The sequence below is a fragment of the Sphaeramia orbicularis genome, chromosome 17 (assembly GCF_902148855.1).
Source record: "Sphaeramia orbicularis chromosome 17, fSphaOr1.1, whole genome shotgun sequence".
In the NCBI taxonomy this organism is placed as follows: domain Eukaryota; kingdom Metazoa; phylum Chordata; class Actinopteri; order Kurtiformes; family Apogonidae; genus Sphaeramia; species Sphaeramia orbicularis.
The window spans coordinates 32,859,975-32,881,788 of NC_043973.1; the positions used below are offsets into that span (position 1 = coordinate 32,859,975).

The 21,814-nt window shown below is 35.3% G+C and overlaps 2 pseudogenes; both read right to left on the minus strand.

Moving 5' to 3' along the window:
• Positions 1-724: 724 nt before the first annotated feature.
• On the minus strand, positions 725-20,224 carry LOC115437289 (dual specificity protein phosphatase CDC14AB-like; annotated as a pseudogene).
• On the minus strand, positions 13,666-16,097 carry LOC115437288 (tripartite motif-containing protein 16-like; annotated as a pseudogene).
• Positions 20,225-21,814: the final 1,590 nt, after the last annotated feature.

The window sequence follows — 21,814 nt, forward strand, 5'->3', positions numbered from 1 at the left end:
ACAACAGGAGCAGTGTGCTGCCACTGAAGCACTGGGGAATGTATTTAAGATGAAATCATTAGACGTTATCATTACCACAAGAATGTGGGGAAAACATCATATAATGCAAACAGAATCATGAACTTTTATTAAGGAAGATTCAGAAAAATGATGACTGATGAAATGACACGATTCACTGTTTTTTATTAATTTTTTTTTTGATCAGAAAAAATGTCAAATGTAAAAACCATGTTAACACATACTGTCCATTTCAAAAATCAGACTATGCTACAAGTTTGCACATAAAGCCGTAGAAATTCATCCCATCTACTCAATACATAACACAATGAAACATTTGTTTTACCAGAAGCGACATTTATTCATTTATTTAAAATGACAAATCTATGCAGCAACATTTAGAAACAAGCTTATCACCATATCAGAAGTCGACTGTACCAGTGTGAATGAATGACAAGTAAATTATCAGCGCATTACTGTATTTCATAGAACTGACGAATCAATAAAGGATGATTTGCGTAAAAAGAAATATGTTAATGGCAGAATGTTTACAAAGCTACACAAAACAGACATCTGTGCATTTTTATCTTCAACTTTTCTTCATCATTTGTATATTTTGACTGACAAACTATCTGTGTTGAAACCGCTGAGCTGATAAAAACATATTGCACATTTATTCATTCATTTGTTGAGTTCATTTATTTGTACATTTAGGATATCATGTTTGTGTCACACAGCTTTGATTGTATTAAATTATTTAATGAAAAGAGAAACTGACAGAAAACCCCCCAGAAACATACTATTTTGTACTGATTTCCCAAAATAAAATAGTGTTGCATTACTGCTCCTAAATGAAAGTTTACTCTTAAATAAAGCAATATTAGAGTATGTAGACTGCTGGTTTAATTATTTCCTTAATGTTTTTCCTTCTTATCCCTGTAATTTAACCCCACCTACCAGAAATCATCAGACCAGTCCATTCTACCTGATTAAAATAACCAGACAGGCTTTAACTGAATGTCTTGAATCTTCACTTGCATATACAAAGCTCATATTGTCTTACATAACAAAGGGTTTCAAGATTTTATTACACAATGATAAAAGATTTAAGGCCTTGACAGCTGGAACACGAGTTTTTGTTGTCGACATCCTCAGCGAATGACGGCAGGCCTCGTGCTGAAGAGACTGAGACTAAAAGGACTGAGGAGGAAAAGATGTTTAGTACAGGCCATTCACTCCTTGTACTCACTGAAGTCATTTCAATATATTTCTATAAATAAATAGTAGGGACTATGTATAGGATTTGTTGTATGCAAATGCCTCTGAGTTATAGTTCAGTTTAATGTTCATAAGTTCAGATTATTTAATTGATTCAGTGTTGGGCTGTAAATGTCTGAAGCTGCTGCATTTGTTAGTTAGTCCTGTGGGTTCATTTATCATTGGAGTTTGTTTCTTTTTGAAATGTGCAAAAGTCAAAATTGAAGTACAAGGCTTTTTACTACTTGCACAAATACAGTTAACTACTTTTACTGTGTAGTGGAGAACAACATTAACAGAATTACCTTGTTTTTTTTTTTTTTTAAATACTGCTCATCTCTTTGAGCGCTGTATTTCAGTTTAGGTTTTTACCCTGCCCCCCAAAGGGGAGGCAAGGGCTATTGTTTTTGGTTCAGTTTGTTTCTTTGATTGTTAACATTTTAGCAGCAAAACTACTGGTTGAATTCATACCAAATTGGATTTATAGATTGCCAGTGACCCAGAATAAATGTGATTACATTTTGGGAAAGATATGTCAAAGTTTCAATTTTTTATGAATTTTTTAAAATCTCTTTTTTCTTCTCCCCTTTACTTATAATGGGTGAAATTTCAAATGTCTATAAAAACATCAATTTTGTTTCAGTTTACTTCAAACTTGCCACATATATAGAGGAAGTTGATATGCTGACACCAGCACATGCATGTATCGTTTTTGGTTCAGTTTGTTTCTTTGATTGTTAACATTTTAGCAGAAAAACTATTAGTTGAATTCATACCAAATTGGGTTTATAGATTTCTAGTGACCCACAATAAATGTGATTAAATTTTGGGAAAAATAGGTCAAAGTTCCAATTTTTTATGACTTTTTAAAATCCTTTTTTTCCCCCCATTTACTTATAATGGCCAAAATCTGTCTCTGTTGTCTGTCTATGCTGACATCAGCACAAGCATAGACATGATGACATCAGATAGATCTATGACAAATAAGCTACAACATGTGTCAGGGGTGGGGTTAGTTGTACCTGGAACCACTTGCTGTATATTGAAACATAAATCAAGCAGCTTGTTTTTACTGCCATGTCTAAAGCATACAGATATCTGAGCAGGTTAAAAGGAACAAAATGTTGACACCAACCTCCTAATTTGTACAGTGGACGAGGGCTTCGTATGATCTTAGAGGATGAGGAAGATGAGGAGAATGAGAGAGGGACTTTACAAGATTTGGGTGGAAGAAGGATGGAGCAATGGGACGATTTGGGCAGATTTAACCTGAACAGAAAACACAGAGCAGCCTGAGTTAGAATGGCATTATATGTGTTCCATCCCATCCATCCATCCATCCACCATCCATCCATCCATCCATCCATCAGAATGTTCACCAAGTTGCTAACACATGCACAGTATTCATAAAAAGGCAGCAAATACACAAAAACAGAAGCGATGTTTAATGTAAAACATGTCTATAAAACATTTTTCTATACTAATGCCACCTTTTATGTATTTATATCCAGTCTTTTTCTCATGTGCCACTATGATGCAATGCCTTTTCTGCCCCTTAAAATAATATTTCTTGAAGTAACTGAGGTAAAGTTTCACCTTCCTATGATTGGCTGTCGCACCCAAGCAATCAGTGTCTTTTTTCAATAACATCAGCAGTACAGGCTGCAGCATGAAAGGGAACAAAAACAGCACATGAATAATCTACTGTCTCTGACGTGCTATACATTGTTTTTTCGGGGATCTGTTATGTACTTTGACTCTGTAACTTATGGTAGCACTCATCCACACAAACACATGCAGCAGTTTACCGTAAGGAGGAGGGGGTGGGTCTAGGTGATCGTTTTCCCTTCAGTGCTCTGAGTTTGTCTCCTTGTGTTAGAGCCGTTTCCATGCAGTTATTCTACACACAGAAAGAGAAACTATTACTATGAAATATGACAACTCATCCAGTGTTATGAACAGTAGGGGCATTCACACTCTTCACTGTATCCAACATGTAGGACCAACTGCAAATGTCACTGTCACTTTATGTCACCGACAAATCAAACCAAAGAAGAGGCGGGACTTAATATCAACTCTGCCAATGATATATTTATTTATGAGCTGAGAGAGAAGGATTTATTAGGAATCTGAGCCTTTTTTGGTACATACCACATAACAAAAGTTTACCATACCCATGTTTAGTGTCTTTTTTTCCACATAACTTCACCTGTATCACAGGTGTCAAACATGCGTCCCTTGGGATGAATTTGTGAAATGCAAAAATTACACTCAAGAAATTAACAATCCTTTTAGTTCAGGTTCCACATTCAGACCAATTCAATCTCAAGTGAGCAGGACCAGTCAAATACTATCATAATAACATAGAATAATGACAACTCCGCATTTTTCTCTTTGTAAATGTAAATATTTCATGTATTTACACTAAAACAAAGTATAATTTCACAAAAAATGTGAATAACCTGAACAAATATGAACAACCTGAAATTTCTTATGAGAAATAAGTGTAATTTTAACAATATTCTGCCTGTTGTTAAATGTTTTGTGTATTTGTAGATCCACTGTGATCTGTAAGTTATAATGTACATGTGTAAACGATAAACTGAGGCAGAATATTGTTAAAATTACACTTATTTTTTCAGTTTGTTCATGTTATTCACATCTTTTGAAAGGATAGTTTGTAGCTGTAAACCTTTTCATAATGTACATTTACTTTTTCACTCTAAAACACAGAGAAAAGTTTGGAGTTGACATTATTTATATATTAATATATTATTGATCCATAATGCACACGTATTAATGATACGTTGAGGCAGAATATTGTTAAAATTGCACTTATTTTTCTCAAGAAATTTCATTTTTTTCAGGTTATTCACATTTTTTTATTTGGATAGATAACAAAAGTAAGTATTTTCATAATTTAATGGGGGGGGGTTTTTTGCACTAAAAAAAAAAAAATTGGAGTTGACATTATTTATATATTATTATGTTATTATTTTACTGGTTCGGCCCACTTCAGATCAAATTTAGCTGAATGTGGCCCCTGGACTAAAATGAGATTGACACCCCTGACCTATATGATCTGATAATAATTTTCTCACTTTAACCTACTTTATTGACACATTAGCACCAATAAAAACATGTATGCATGATGCATAACATGCATGATTTCAGATAGCTGAACCTGTTATGTTTTTTGACTGTAAAATAATAGTATTTTATTCCTAGTTCATTTTTAGTTTTTATGGGTATGTTGGTTTTATAAACCTTTTTGGCTTTTACCTTTCCCATGCACATGTTGTTATTATTTTTTGGTCTTTACGTGTATTTTGGTAGTTTTTTTGTTTGTTTGTTTGTTTTATATTTTAAATCAACATTGTGTTAAACTGTTATGTGCTAAATAAATACATACAAAAATAAATATATTTCTAGGTATTTTTTTACCTTGTCAGCTGTAACTCGTCAAAAAAAAAAAAAAGATTTTTTTGTGAAACTTTTTTTTTTGTTTAACTTTGAAAATCTCAAGGATGTCCTCAAATGTCCTCAACATCCATTGCATTTTGGAATTTTTACTCTCTGAACAAGACATTATATGCATTGCTCTGATTCAGCATCAGACTACGAGGGCTGTTCAATAAGTTCATGGCCTCACCCAGAAATACTGGTTGTTATAATACAGGATGTTACATTCTTTCGTGATGGGATAGTGATGCTTGAACATCGATGGACCAAGTGCATTGCTGTAAATGGAGATTATGTTGAAAAATAAAATATAAATTATCAGTCTGTGTTGTTCTGTTCTGGGTGAGGCCATGAACTTATTGAACGGCCCTCGTGGGTTAGTATCAATTATCTTACAAGTGCCTCATTTGGTGGTGTGTTAAATTTATAAAATATTGTCCACTATAAGGTTGATCCATATTGACTGACAGACTGGAAGTAAAGCTCCATAAATGTCTGGTCAGATTTTTAACCATCAACACCCACATTGTTACCTGAAAAATCTTAAAAGTACTTTCTGCGAGCAAACCACAGCAGTGTTTAACAAATTATAACACACAGGCAGTAATGAATGAAGGCAGTAAAATGAATGCAGAAGTTTGTTTGTAACCATAGCAACAATAAGCATCTGTCGAAAATGTTTATCAGCGAAATGTAACTAGAGCAACGAAAGTAAACTATTCATTTTGTAGTAAAATGGTCTAAGTTGGTGTTTTACTTTTTCATTTGATGTTTTATATTTGTTTTATTGTTGCATTAATGTGTATGTTATATTTTATAGATGTGAAGAAAGAGAAGGGGATTTTCTACATCCTTTAGTTTATCAGAAACATTTATATTTAACACATTTGGAGGACAGGGATAAAACCTGTAATCTGAGAAATAATTAAAGCTGCCAGACAAATGTAGAAGGTAATAATTATAACATTTTACTCGCAGAAATAAAAGGGTAGAAGTATAAACTTGCATAAAACAGAAATACTTCATTGTAAGTAGGGATGTAATGATTACTGGTATAATGATACACTGTGGTAAAATTCCCAAAGGTTAGTATTACCGTTTAAATTCTAATTATCATGATAACCGTGTTTGATTACCGCACTTTGAACACAAACTTGATATGGAAAATGGTCCAACAATGGCGATAAGGTGCCATCTTTAATGCACATTTGTATGTTTAGCATTCACTGTTGTACACTCATGTTCGTTCAGGTTCCACATTTAGACCAGTACGAGCTAAAGTGGATCAGAATCAGTCAAATAAGAACAGAATAAACTAGAAATAATGACAGATACAAACGTTTCTCACACCATTACACTAAAAATACACTAAAGTATACAAAAATATGCAAGAAATACACTAAAGATATACTAAACTACACTAAAAATGTGCAACAATATACTAAAATATACAAAACATATGGAAAAACGCACTAAAAACATACTCAATTATACAAAAAATATGCAAAAATACACTAAAAACATACTAAAGTATACTAAAAATGAGCAAAAAATACACTAAAGTATACAAAATATGCAAAAATACACTAAAATATTTTAAAAAATATGGAAAAACACGCTAAAAACATAATTATACAAAAATATGCAAAAATACACTGAAGTATACAAAAAATATGCCAAAATTCACTAAAAACATACTACAGTATACTAAAAATATGCAAAAATACAAAAGTATACAAAAATATACAAAAATACACTAAAAATATACTAAATATACAAAATATGCAAAAATACACTAAAATATACAAAAAATATGGAAAAACACACTAAAAACATACTCAATTATACAAAAAATATGCAAAAATACACTAAAGTATACAAAAAATATGCAAAATACACAAAAATACTAAAGTATACTAAAAATAAGCAAAAATATACTAAAGTATACAAAAAAATTGCAAAAATACACTAAAAACAGATGAAAGTATACAAAAAATATGCAAAAATACACTAAAAACATACTAAAGTATACTAAAAATAAGCAAAATACACTAAAGTATACAAAAAATGTCCAAAAAATAAACTAAAAACATACTAAAGTATACAAAAAATATGCAAAAATACACTAAAACATATTAAAGTATATTAAAAATAAGAAAAAATACACTAAAGTATACAAACTAAACTAACAAAAAATATACTTAAGTATATAAAAAATATGCAAAAATACACTAAAAAACATACTAAAGTAGACAAAAGATGTGCAAAAATACACATAAAACTTATCTTTAATGCACATTGTATGTTTGATGTTTACATGTTAATTTGAATGTATCTGCAACAGAAAGTACATTGTGCCTATTTTATTTGTTTGTTTTTTGTTTTTTTTTCAAATTATTTCAGTGTGTGTATAAGTACTTTTTGAACATTTTGACCACATTTCAACAATACCGCGATAATAATAATAACCGTGATAATTTGGTCACAATAAAATGAAATGTTCATATCATTACATCCCTAACTGTAAGTACGGTTGGTACTTGAACATCACATGATCACTTTCTATTTGTAAAGATGCCATAAAGCCCGCCCCTCACCTCATCCAGGCTGTATGATTGTAGAGGGAGGTGTTGATTGACAGGTCATCCATGCTGGACAGGAGGCGGGACATGGCTTGCTGTTTCCCTCCGTCGGACTCATCGGGGCTTTGGAGCTGCTGCTGCCGCTGATGCTGGAACTGTTGGCGGCTCTGTCGCTGCTGAACCAGTTTCTGTTTAGAACGATGGACATCACCCTGCACCCACAAACTGTGCTGTTTCCTACAAGTACACAAAGAGCACACAATATTAAGAATAGTCTACTGTATGTGTACACTGACCGTATTTGAGTGTTTTTGTTACAGTCATCTGAACTTTTAACTGAAACTACAACAGAGAAAAAAAGAAAAAAGAGCTTTGGTTCTACATGTGAAGTAACCTGAATATAAGAAAATTAAAAATATATCAACAACAGTATATTTCACGTTATTGAAGATTGATAGGAGCCTATAATACATGATATAGTCCAAAAACAGTGTATTACTTATTGGGTATTGTTAACAAATAGCATTCTGCAAGAAACAATAAGATTTTTTAGTTTTCTCCAAAAACTGTTTTTTTGGGGGGGGTTTTTTTCAGATGGGAGGTGTTGATTTTGTATCTACACAGCTGCTTCTGTTTGTGCACTTCATTTTCTTTGTTGTGAAATTAGTGTAACTGTACCCACATCAGTAATATCTGATATGTTGTTCAAAACACATTATAATGACATTTATATAGGAAATCTCTTTACTTGCTCCATATATTAAATCAGGGGTGTCAAACTCGTTTTCTTTCAGGGGCCACATTTAGCCTGATTTAATCTCCAGTGGGTTGGACCAGTAAAATAACAGCATAATAACCTATAAATAATGACAACTCCAAATTTTTGTCTGTGTTTTAGTGCAAAACAAAACATTAAATTATGAAAATACTTACTTTTATAAACAATCCGAACAAAAAAATGTGAATAACCTGAAAAAACTGAAATTCTTAAGAAAAATACGTGCAATTTTATCAATATTATGCCAACATCTCATTTGTATATGTGCATAGTGGTCAGATCTACAAAGACACTAAACACTTAATAACAGGCAGAAATAGTTCAAATTGTGCTTAATTTTCTTTAGCATTTCAGGTTGTGTCATATTTGTTCAGGTTATTCACATTTATTGTTACAGGATAGTTTGTAAATGTTAATATTTTCTGCAGTAAAACAAAGACAAAACTTTGAAGCTGTCATTATTTATAGGCATAGTGTAATATTATTTTCACATCAAACCGAGAAGAAAATATGGAGTCATTATTTTTTTTCGGTTATTCTGCTGTTATTATTTGACTGTAGATCAGGGCTGTCAAACTCATTTTGGTTCAGTTCCATATTTAGCCCAATTTGATCTGTAGTGGTCCAGACCAGTAAAATAATGACTTAATAACCTATAAATGACAAATCCAAGTTTTTCTTTTCGTTTTAGTTAAAAAAAAAAAAAAACACCAATTAAATTATAAAAATATTACAAACCTGAAAAAACAGAAATTTCATTTGAAAAAGTAATGCAATTTTAACAATATTATGCCTGGACTTATTATTTATACATGTACATTACACACAGTGTTCCATAAACATTTGGTAACAGGCAGAATTTTGTTCAAATTTTGGAGTTTGGATTTAAAATTTGAACAGTTTCTACAATATTCCTGTCATGATCCACTTCTTGGTTTGGTTTGGTTGTGTCCTTTGTTTCCTCCCCTCCCCCTCTGGGATTGACCAGGTAATGGCACACACCAGGAGCTGATCTGCAATCAAGCTCTCCTCCTGCTTATGCCAGAAGGTCTTCGCTTCCATGCTGGTAAGATGGTCTCTCTCATTTTTTGTGTACTTGGTATAGTGGTTTCCTGGTGCTTGGGTTTTTGTTCATTGAGTCTGTGTCTGAGTTCAGACCGTCGTATATATCTACTCTTGGTTTACATCTTGTGTTCCTTTCCCGGTGTGTATTTTTGAACTCCACACTTTGCTGTAGTGATGGGTAGATGAGGCGTCATGAAGCGTTTCGACACATTGCCAAACTGTATTGATACTGTGTCGCTGAATACTGACACCTGCTGGACCTTCAAAATCCCTACAGGCAACCTAGTGGACAGACTCAACTGACACTGATTTGATGACCTAGTACAGGGGTGTCAAACTCATTTTAGTTCAGGGGCCACATTCAGCTAAATATGATCTGAAGTGGGCTGGACTAGTAAAATAATAACATAATAATATAGAAATAATGTCAACTCCAAAATTTGTCTATGTTTTAGAGTGGAAAAAAGTACATTTACATTATGAAAAGGTTAACATCTACAAACTCTCCTTTCAAAAGATGTGAATAACATGAACAAACTGAAAAAATAAGTGTAATTTTAACAATATTCTGCCTCAGTTTATCATTTACACATGTATATTATAACTTACAGATCATAGTGGATCTACAAATACACAAAACATTTAGTAACAGGCAGAATCTTATTAAAATTGTACTTACTTCTCTTAAGTCATTTCAGGTTGTTCATATTTGTTCAGGTTATTCACATTTTTTGAGAAATTATACTTTGTAAATGTAAATATTTTCATGTGTTTACACTAAAACAAAGAGAAAAATTTGGAGTTGTCGTTAATTATATGTTGTTATGATAGTATTTTATTAGTCCTGTCCACTTGAGATTGAATTGGTCTGAATGTGGAAACTGAACTAAAGAACTGTTCATATCTTAGTGCAATTTTTGCATTTCACAAATTCATCCCAAGGGCCAGATTGGACCCTTTGGCAGGCCGGATTTGGCCCCCGGGCCTCATGTTTGGCACCTGTGACCTAGTATATACAATAATATAATTTAAGTCATTGTATTTTATATTGTATTATTTCATATCTTCATTTAAATTTAAAATATCTTTGATATTTTTTGATACAGTCAAAATAATGTGAACATGGATCATGACGTGAAAATCTAAGTGAATGTGTTGTGAATGAGGATGCTTGTGGACTGGGATTTTTTTTTTTTTTTTTTTACAAATTTTTCTTAAAAAAAAAAAAATCCAACGTTTTGAGCTTGATGGTTAAAAATGAAGTAAAGAATAAATGAATAGGAATTAATTATCAATAAAGCAACTGTGAGTCAGTTGTAGAATGGCTGTACAGCTGAGTTGGTCCTGGTGGATCTGGACTTCATTCTCATGCCTGGCCCTAGAATGCCTCAGCACTGAGGAGGTGCTTTTGTTTAAATAGGAAAGTTCTGTCCAACAAATGCGACATTTAACCTGCAGAAAATAATATGAATAGTAAACTAAGAATCACTTTGAAATGAATTTGAATTCAGATAGATCAAGTGGAAACTCTGAGAGGAACAGGATGAAACAACAAGGAAATTCAAACAAATCCCTTATTTTCCCACACCAGATCCAAATGCTCCCACACGGTGGAAACTTTTCTTTTGGCTTGAGGCTGCTCCATAATTCTTGATGAATTTGACGATGAACCGCAAAAGATCAGAGATTCTTTTGGCAGATGCATCCGGTTGACAGATGCGCTTCCTTATAAACATGGTTTGGCGCCTCAGTGTCAGTTCCAAACACTTCCTGTATCGGTCACGTGACTTTCTCGAAGCTATATGCGCACCGACACGGGGTTTTGCCGACGCATCGGTGTTGCCAGACCCATCACTACTTTGCTGTGTTTTCAGGTCCAGTTCCCTTGGGTCAGTTCGTGTTTATCTCCCAGGTTCGGTGACGCCCTTGGTTCTCCTTTATCAGAGTTTGCTTTTCTTCTGTAGTTGCATGGACAAATACATTTTAAATTGCATTCACACTCGTTCGAGTCTGTCTGTTGTCGTTCACCACACACACTTGGGTTCCACTAGTCTCAGGTTGTAACAATTCCATCTGTTATTATTAACACAACTACAGAAGCCAGTGGATCCATAAATGCACAAAACATTTAGGAACAAACAAAATACTGTTCTAATTACACATTTCGGGTTGTTTATCTTTGTTTTTATTTATGTATTTATTTGCATTTTATTGTGAAAGAAAGGTTTTGTAAATGTAAATATTTTCACAGTGTAATGTTATTTTTTTCACTTAAATTTTTTCACATAATTTTTCACAATTAAGATTTGTCGTTGTCATTATTTATGGGTTATTGTGTTGTTATTTTGACTGTAGATCACATTGGTCTGTATGTGGAACCTGAACCACAATGATTTGGACAACCTGGACTGTTCAGGTTCGTTTTTGCACTTTCATCCTGCAGGGCCGGAATGGAACCTTTGGCGGGCCAGATTTGGCCCCCTGGCCGCATGTTTGACACCTGTGCTGTAGATCATATTGGTCTGTATGTGGAACCTGAACTAAAATGAGTTTCACAGCCCTGACTGTGGAATTTTTGCACTTTGCAAATTCATCCCTGGGGCTGGATTGGAAACTTTGGCGGGCCCCATGTTTGAGACCCCTGTATTAATAATATATCTGTAAAATCCATAGAGATATACAAAACTGCAACAAGCATTTAGGGAGATTATGTCCAGTCTGTTTTAAAGCAACAGTTAGATAGATAAATAATGACTTTTCTTATTGTTATTCTGCAGTTGAAGTGTCTGTGTGGAGTCGCACTAAAGCCAACACTTACTCCTCTAAGAAGTTCTGCTGAGGACCGATAATGGATCCAGGCCGGCAGATCCGGATCCAAGCGATGGCCTCAGCTGCAGTAAACCGGAAATGTTTCATCAGGTAACAGCCAATCAGAGTGCCCGTCCGACCCAGGCCAGCTGTGATAGGAAGAGGAAAGAAAAACACATGTAAGTGCATGAGAAGTCACAAATGATATTCATGTTTTCTGTTTTGTTTTGTTCTGTTCTGAAAAAAAAAACCGCTCACCTTTACAATGCACCGCCACTGCACCTTTAGTACTTTCACATATGTGCAGAAAGCGCCTGATGATGAGGTCAGAGGGCGTGGTCCCATCGAGGAAGAGGTCATGGTGCTCAAAGCCTGCATCTTCAAAGCGCCTGCCTTCATATAACTTCCTGTTCAGACGCACTACGGCTGTTACGTTGTTTTCATGAAAAGGCAAAGTACGCCTCTGGAGCGTGGAGAGGGTAACCTGCAGACACCATCGGTTCAATGGAAGTCAGTTCAGAGGGATGAACTAGGACTTAATCCTGCTCTTTATTTTGCTCTATGCCACTTTTAGGCACCTATTTAAACAAGTGTTTCTGAGGAAAGTGTTTTTTTTCACTTACCGTTTTCTATCTTACTGCGAGGGTGGGGACTGCTGAAAGCCAGGATTTTTCCAGGAATGATCCAGTTCATATCTCCATTTTCTACTCTCTGAGAACATGCAGAAAAAACAAAGAGCCCCAGGTGAACAGTGGGTACTTTTGGTACCAAATTCTAAAATATCAGTAACAGAAAAGTCCAATATGATGCTGTGATCTGATGGAAGATCAGTGCCCTACGATAGAAGTGCTGAATAAAAGAATATTAAAATACACAAAAAGTAAATGCTGTCAAAAACACCCAAGTAAACACATTCTATCTGCTGTACAGTAGCTAATGTAACATGGCTACATATCAACTGAGCTGTACATTTCTGTGATCTCAGAATACAAATAAACAGGAGTCTAGTATTAAGGTTTATTTGGTCATTGGTAGTGTTTTACAGTGTTCACTGGTGGCTAAAAACTGTTGCGGACAGCAGGAAAACCAACCCATGGAGTCATGTTTATTTCACACAAGAACAGATGAAGACGGATCATTTTATTCTGAAAGAAACCATAAAATGCTACAATATGTAAAAAGAAGTTCCTTCTACATTAGCATATTAACTTGGTTAACTTAATTGCCTAAAAACAACTCATAAAATCACAATTCTACCAAATTTATCAATAACTAACTATAGTTGTAAGGTGAAGAATTACTTTCAAAGAAATTAGAAAATATCTGCTTCAGTCCTTGAGGAGCTACATTAGTGTTTGTGACAGTTGTGGCCACAGTTGCATATTTATCTAAATGAACAATGTTCCGAGGCAAAATGATTGAGAGAAAAAAATTTATGACACAATCCCCAAAAACATAGCTTCATATATTTTAGCCTCTCACCACCTCCTGCCTGTACTAGGCAGAAGCAAAGTCAGAGGTGAGTTCGCATACAGTTAATTCCAGCTTCCAACAGGTGGTATTTGTCTCACTGCGTGGTGCAGTGTGCACTGGTGACAAGGCTTGTGTGTATGGATATTCCCCACATCTATGCAAATAAAACAAATACAACACTGGGTCCATCTGCTGGGAAGTACGTTTTACAGTGAATTCCACCCTTTGTGATTACTTTATGAACTACACACAATGTTTTGGACTCATTTGTACCCATTTAGCACCTGTAAAAGCCAAGTAGTCCCTGAATCTGTCCCTGTATCTTTCTGGATGCTAGCATAGACAGTTACATAAAGTTTGATCTGATCAACTACTAAAACAACTACCAAAAGTTTGCTGTAGTTCCATCACGAACAAGCCCAAGTCCAACATGCAGAGGCTGAGTGAATGTGGTCTGGACTCTGTGGAGCAGAGTCATGGTTTCAGAGACGCTGTAGAAGGACAAAACACCCACTCTGTGATCCAGATACACTCCAGTCCTTGAGGATGGAGGACCTGAGATGAGAGAGCTGACACCATCATACCGAAACGAGTAACAGGTGTTATTACAATGTAAAGACCAAGATTTATCATTGTATCCAAATCCACATTTGTATGAGCACCCTTCTCTCGTAATACTATATACTACAGCTATGTAAATTGCCAGTCCGCTCCATTCCACCTCCCAGTAACAGCGACCAGTCAGACTGTCTCTGCTCAGGACCTGCCACCAGTCAGTGAATCTGTCTGGGTGATGAGAGTAATCCTTTTTTGACTTGTTCGTGTTGCTCTTTTGTTCCCCTCAGACAATAACAGCCCTGTGTTTGCTGTATTTGGATCCAGGGTGATTTTGCATGAATATTTTAAGAATCCAGCTCTCTGTAGTTTATATTCTGGATGTGATAATAAAACATCCACTTGGCTGGCTGTCAGTGAGATGTCTGGCCATTCTTCACTCAGAGTGTGATGTAGCTCATCTTGAGGTCCCACACAGGTGCCATCACATCCTCAAAGTACCGCAGACCATGGACTTTATCGATACATGACTCTACGGCTTCACTGACTTTTGACAGTGGGGAATAATTTTGTATAAACTGATTGTGATCCTCTGTGTGTGAGAGTTTCTCCAGCTCAGCATCTTTCCTCCTCAGTTCAGAGATCTCCTGTTCTAGTTTCTCCTGAATCTCTTTAACTCGACTCAGTTCAGTTTCCTGTTGAGATCTGATTTGCTGGTTCACATCGAAACTTATTTCCTCCATGAGACGGATCAGTTCAGTGAAGGTCTTCACACTTTTCTCTATTGCTTGGTCAGCAGAGCCAATGATTGCTTCTGCCTCTTGTTGAAGCACCACCACCTCTTTCTCTTTGTCCTGGATTCTCTCCTGGATTTTCTGTCGTCTCACCTCCAGCTCTTTCTGCCTCTCAGTCCTTTCTGCTGCCGCTGAAACTGTATCATGGCCTCTATGTTCATCGACAGAACAAAGGTAACATATACACTGCTGATCAGTGCGACAGAACATCTTCATCACCTCATCATGAAGGGGGCAGATTCTCTCCTGGAGCTTCTCTGAGGGGTCGATCAACTTGTGTTTCATTAATGGAGCAGCATCATAATGAGGCTGAAGGTGTTTCTCACAGTAAGAAGCTGGACAATGCAGGCATGACTTAACTGCTTTCAATTTTCTCCCAGTGCAGATATCACAAGCCACATCTTCAGGTCCAGCATAAAATTGATGGACTGGTGCAGGTTGGAGCCCAGTCTTCTTCAACTCTTCCACTAAATGTGCCAACATGGTGTTTTTCACCAGAGCAGGCCTTAGGCTGAAGCTCTGTCCGCATTGAGGGCAGGTGTAGATTTTCTGTTTATCCTCTTCTTTCAGTGGGTTTTAATACAGCTAAGGCAGTAACTATGACCACAGGGAATAGTCACTGGATCCTTCAGTAGATCCAAACAAATAGAACAAGAAATTGTTTCTTGGTACAGATGAGCTTCTTTGTCCTCCATGTTGCTGTCTGTGAGAATGACAGTGAGAGTTTCACTTTTGTAGAAGTGAAACCAGTTTGTGCAGTGTGTACAGTCTGCCTGTTCTTTCACTGTTGGTTACGCCCATCTTCAAACTGTCAAACTGAAAGAGGAGGAAACCAGGAACTGTATGTCGAAAGAGGAGTTTCTTTGGTTGTAACCAGGAAATGATGCTGACACAGTCACATGATGCTGACATTCTTAAAGTGGCAGGATGTGGAAATCAGGAAATTTCACACCTTCACTGGACAGTGCTCTCTTTGTCCACATATAAAGACTCAATACACAGTGGAGGCCAAAGTTATTAGAAAACCTGGCAGATCTTCAAATATTGACCTTTTCTATCTCACATCTATAGAGTGACCAATTTAACCTATTAAAGCGCTTGTCTTTGGACAATGAAAGGAAGCCAGAGAACTTGGAAAGAACCCACACAAACAAATGGAGATCATGCACATTCACCACTGACATTATTACATGCTAAATGAACCCAGAAGCCCACCACAGTAAAGGTAGATATGTAAATATTGTCATTTCATTTGTGTAATTATTTGTACAAGTTGTACGAGTGGTGAATTAAGAAATTTTGCTCATGTCAAAGCTGTTCAGCACGAAGAATTTGTTTCTTTAGGAAAACTGCTTGCACTAAGGGCAGAAATGAGGGTTGGTACAGCATTTTCATTGTCAGTTTGTTTCTACTCTACTTTCAGTCTTCTAATTATGAATATGTGTGGTGTTATATTGTGGTTCATGTGTCCTTACCTCATAATGTTCATATTCCTCAGTACTAAAGTTTTCAAAGTCCATAAGGCCGTGCTGCAACGCCTAAAGGAAAGAAGCACAAAGCAACAGTCAGCTGAATCAGTGAAGTTTTTAAAGTCTGATTATGTGATGTAAATATGTGACTATGTAACTATGTTGGTTTTACACATAATCAACTTTCATAAAACATTAGGATTAAGAATAAGAACATTGTGGAACCGCTGTTACAGTAATCTTTCATGTTACAAAACAGTGTTTCAAGCATCACAGAGATTATCAGTTTATGTAAAGTAAAAAGGTACACATCGTATACTTCAGTAATGCCTAACTTGGATGATGATTTAATACATGCATTAATAAAGGATGTATCGCAAATTCCTGTTTTTCACTAAAAACTAATGATAAAGTAGCTGTAGCTTTATGTGGCTTCATTTCACACTAACTCAATCATCAGTTAAAGATCACTGAAGACCTATGACCTAAGCAGTTTTTTAAATACAGCTCAGCTTTTATAGTGATTTATTACTATTTATTGTAATATTAAACTTTGTATTCAATGGAGAATAATTACTTTACTGACCATGGAAATGTTTAAGTTTACAGTAAATTCAATTGTTAGTAGAAAAAAAACCCACTAAAGCAAAAGTGGCTTTTTCTGATAAATATTAAGTGAACATAAAAACAAGTTTCTACAACCACTTCTACACCGTTTCCCATAAAGTTAGACTAATTTTGTTTTCAGGTACATTCCTCTTTATTCCTCAGTTTCACTTTATCAATAATAAATCACATCATCACAATCATTTCATAAGAGGTACAGACATTTAATTCCAACTTCACGGACATCAGTCTAAATGGGTTTATGATGAATCAGTGTCTCTGTACTGACGACAAAGGCTACGTTCAGACTGCAGGCAAATGTGGCCCAAATCTGCTTTTTTGGCCCATGTGTGACCTGAATCCAATCTGTTAAAGACAGTTTGAACAACACAAATCTGATTTTTTCAAATCCGACCAAGGCCACTTTCATATGTGGTCCTAAATCCATATACGTATCTGATATTTTCCAATGCGACTTCAGTTTGAACGGCCAGGTCGCATTTATCCGACCTTTACGTCATTGAAATGCAACAAACGTCACAATTCTGCGTCCCTGGAGGAGAAGCTGTGGGAAAAACACACTGACTTCCATAAACACAGTGTGTGTCTGCGTGGTCATGTATTCCATCAAGACCTCTTTTGCGGATGCGGGTCACTTCAGGGTCACATTCAGTTCATACTCAAAACTGATAGAAGACGCATTTAATGTGTAATATGAACGAGCACACAAAAACAAATCGGATTTCACCAAAAAATCCGAATTATGCATTAAGACCTGCTGTCTGAACGTAGCCTTTAGTCTCTGAACATTGAAATGAGACATGAGATTATTCTGAGTTCAAATTACTAGATATTTTAGAGCTTAGATGTTTTTAGACACTGGTAACTGTTTAGAATATAATTTGTACCTTTACTCTAAAGCAGGGCTGTCAAACTCATTTTGGTTCAGTTCCATATTTAGCCCAATTTGATCTGCAGTGGGCCAGACCAGTAAAATAATGACTTAATAACCTATAAATAATGACAAATCCAAGTTTTTCTTTTTATTTTAGTACAAAAAAAACCCCAATTAAATTATGACAATATTTATATTTTACAAAAAAGATGTGAATAACCTGAAAAAACAGAAATTTCATTTGAAAAATTAGTGCAATTTTAACAATATTATGCCTCAACTTATTATTTATACATGTACATTTACACACAATGTTACATAAACATTTGGTAACAGACAGAATGTTGTTAAAATTTTGGAGTTTGGAACTAAAATTTGAACAATTTCTACAATATTCCATCTTTCATTATTAACACAACTAAAGACCACAGTGGATCCATAAATGCACCAAACATTTAGTGACAGACAGAATATTGTTCAAATTGCACATTTCGGGTTGTTCATCTTTGTTTTTATTTATGTATTTATTTGCATTTTATTGTGAAAAAATAGTTTTGTAAATGTAAATATTTTCACAGTGCAATGTTATTTTTTTTCACTTCAATTTTTCACAAAGAAAATTTGTCATCATTATTTAAAGGTTATTGTGTTGCTATTTTGACTGTAGATCACATTGGTCTGTATGTGGAACCTGAACCAAAAGGATTTGGACAACCTGAACTGTTCAGGTTCATTTTTGCACTTTCATCCTGCAGGGCCGGATTGGACCCTTTAGCGGGCCAGATTTGGCCCCCGGGCCACATGTTTGACACCTGTGCTCTAAAGTGTCACAGATAAGTTTATCATTTTATTCCACAGCATAAGTTCAGCATATCGTCCTGTTTGTCCAGTACCTTGCGTATTCCTTGTAGGCAGTCGAGGACAGTGAGGTTAAAGGCATTCTCCCACAGCTGCATCCCTGTATCACACACATAACACATTAACAGCTGTAGTAAAATGCCTTTAGTGTAATCAATCTATCAAACAGTTACTGGTTATATTTGCAAATCTACAGAAAATGAATGGTGATGAAGTGCCGACCTGAAGGGCAGATAGCCTGGGTTGTTCCCTGAGATCAGAGTCCTGTAGGCTTCCTCTGGACTCCTTTTCAAATAGATAACCTTTAAGACAGGAGTTAAACTCACTTAGAGCAGACAGACGCACAGACAGATGCACACATGGTTAAACGGATAAATAAACAGATACATACAGCATAGGCACCGATGAGGACAGCAGCGTTAGCTCTCTTTTTCTGGTCATAACTGGTGTAGTGGACCAGCTTCTTCCGGGATATTGCGAAGGACTGAGGTGACAAAAACTCAAATTAAAACTCTTTTTATTAAGTAAAAGTGAAAATGATCTATGACCAGAGGTGGGTAGAGTAGCCAAAATTAGACTCAAGTAAAAGTACTGTTACTTTAGAAACTATTACTCATGTACAGGTAAAAAGTAGTCATCCAAATAATTACTCAAGTAAAAGTAAAAAAGTACTTAATGAAAAAATTACTCAAGTACTGAGTACTTCCTGAGTAACAACATATTTATTGTTCTTTTAAATTCAACAATTAATAAATGAAATGTTAAAACATATAGACAATATATGGGAACATTACAGCTGGTTACAAATATACCTCACAATAATCATTGTCGGTTCCATCACTTTAATATTTGCAGTCTGTTCTTATGGAGGCAGATACTGCGCATGTTTTTCTATTTACTTTTACGAGTTAGCCTAGATATCTTTATCTTAAGATATCTTCCCCTTCTGTCGAATTTCTTTAACTCATGTGAGTCATGTGAGTTTTAGGCGGAAATCTTTCTAATAAAACAAAACAAATGGTTCGTCCATTAACAAATGACCAAAAATAAAAGTAACTAGTAGAATGTGCACCATTGCAATGGAGTGGAAGTAGCATTTCTTCTTTATAAATACACTCGAGTAAAAGTAAAAAGTATGTCATAATAAAAGTACTTTTAAAAGTACAATTTATGCAAAAAGTTACTTAAGTAAATGTAACGAAGTAAATGTAATGTGTTACTACCCACCTCTGTCTATGACAATGAAACTTCCATATTCTGATGTGAGTAAAAGTATGCAAATATTATCAGCGAGTGAGTAAAGGAAAAAATAGTCACTATCATTACTATTTTATGTGATGTTTGATTCATTTTCTATAACACTGATTCACATGTTGACTTCAACCACTTCATATACGATTTCAATTTTTAATCTACATAAATGCGTCATATTCTATAAGACCGTTATATGTTTGTAGTGTTGCGGTCCTGATTCAAACATAGATCTCTAAACAGTTTCCATGAGTTGAGAAACACAGTCCTGTCTGACTTGTATAATATTACCTTGAGCTTCTTGTTGAGTTTGCAGCAGTACCTGTAGAGCATGGCCAGGTTGAGTGGACCAAAGTCAGTATAGAAACTGCAACACACAGAGAAACACAATGGGCCTCATCCAAGAAACCATATATGAATATATGACAGATATGACATATATGACAGAGCTCTGATAGACTCATCCATAAATCTGTAAGTAACACTAAAACTAAGTAAAAAATAAACTAAAATGAGCCAATTTCTTCCAATAAAACCACTTATATACCTGTAAAAGCAACTAAAACTGAACTGAAACTACATCAAACTCAGAGACACAAACATTTCAAAGCTGCAATAACTATAACAACTGAATTACGTAAAAGTTCCCATGTGAGTGTACTTTCCACTACAGGCTTTGCCCCACGAGAATGAAAATCAGCTTAAACCTACCCACTGAATTTAATACAAGAGCTCTGTACTGTAAGAGGATTGTTCTTTTTTTTTTTTTTTTTTTTTAAACATGTTTTGAAGTATTGAAAAAATGACGATTAGTCACAGACAGAGAACAACTGAACAATAACCTTAACATGAGCCTGATCCAGTCTCTGTATCAGGACGTTCTGTTATCTTTCTTTACTTGTGTGTGTGTCTACTATGTATTCAGGCATTAGTTACTGACTGCTGATGGATCACACATCTGCGGTTTCTGAATGATTGTTCTATTAACTCTAATAATTGTCAGCTACTGTAACAGAAGAACCAGACAGGGCTGCTCTAATTTATAATGACGAGGAGACTGTTGTTGTGAAAACAGTGAAAAGAAGATGTTATTACAGCCAAAAGTTTAGTATTTTTACAGTAAGAGCTTTGTCTGATGTCTGACGGTTTTTCTTGTATGGAAAATTACAAAGTGGCCACCATAAAACTTTTGTTCACAACATTATTTTCTTAAATTCATTGGACTCTACTCATTGAACTTCTTCCATTTGTAACTTTTAGCAAACTGATAAAAACAGAGATCATAGAGAATTTAGTCCACGCTAATTTAGGTATTTTTCTGAACAGGTTTTTATCTCCTCCCTCTGAAAGAAAAGTGTCCATGTGACTTTCATTTTCCAAAATATCTCTTTGTACACTGGCTTTAAACAACTAAAAATAGGATCAATGGCCCTGTATGGGGAAGTGTACCCAGATGCCATTTATTCTCACCCAGTTCTGTGTATTTATTCTATTACAGAAATAGCCCATGTTTTGGTCATATTCCAATCAGATCTGTAAAAAATTCAAATTCCAGCTTGATATCATTGATACTTTTTCCCCATAAGAGCTCATGTTAAATTTTCCGTCAAGTCCAGATCCAGAAGAACATCCTGATCAGCATGTGGACATTATGTTTTGGTCATCTCCCCATCAGGGCTGGACTGTAGAAATTTACACTGGATATAATTTATATTACTGAGTTATTGCATCCATCCACTTTCTATCTCTTATAATGGGGAAATTTTTCAAAGTGGCACCAAATCCAGAATCAGATCCAGATCCAAGTAATTTCACTAACTTTTGCTGACATCATCATAAAGAAGCTGTATACCAAGTTTGAAGCCAATCGGAATTGTAGTTTCGGAGAAGAAGACGTTTGAAAGTTTTGCAATGGACGACAGATGACGACGACGACAGACGATGACGACAGACAACGACAATGA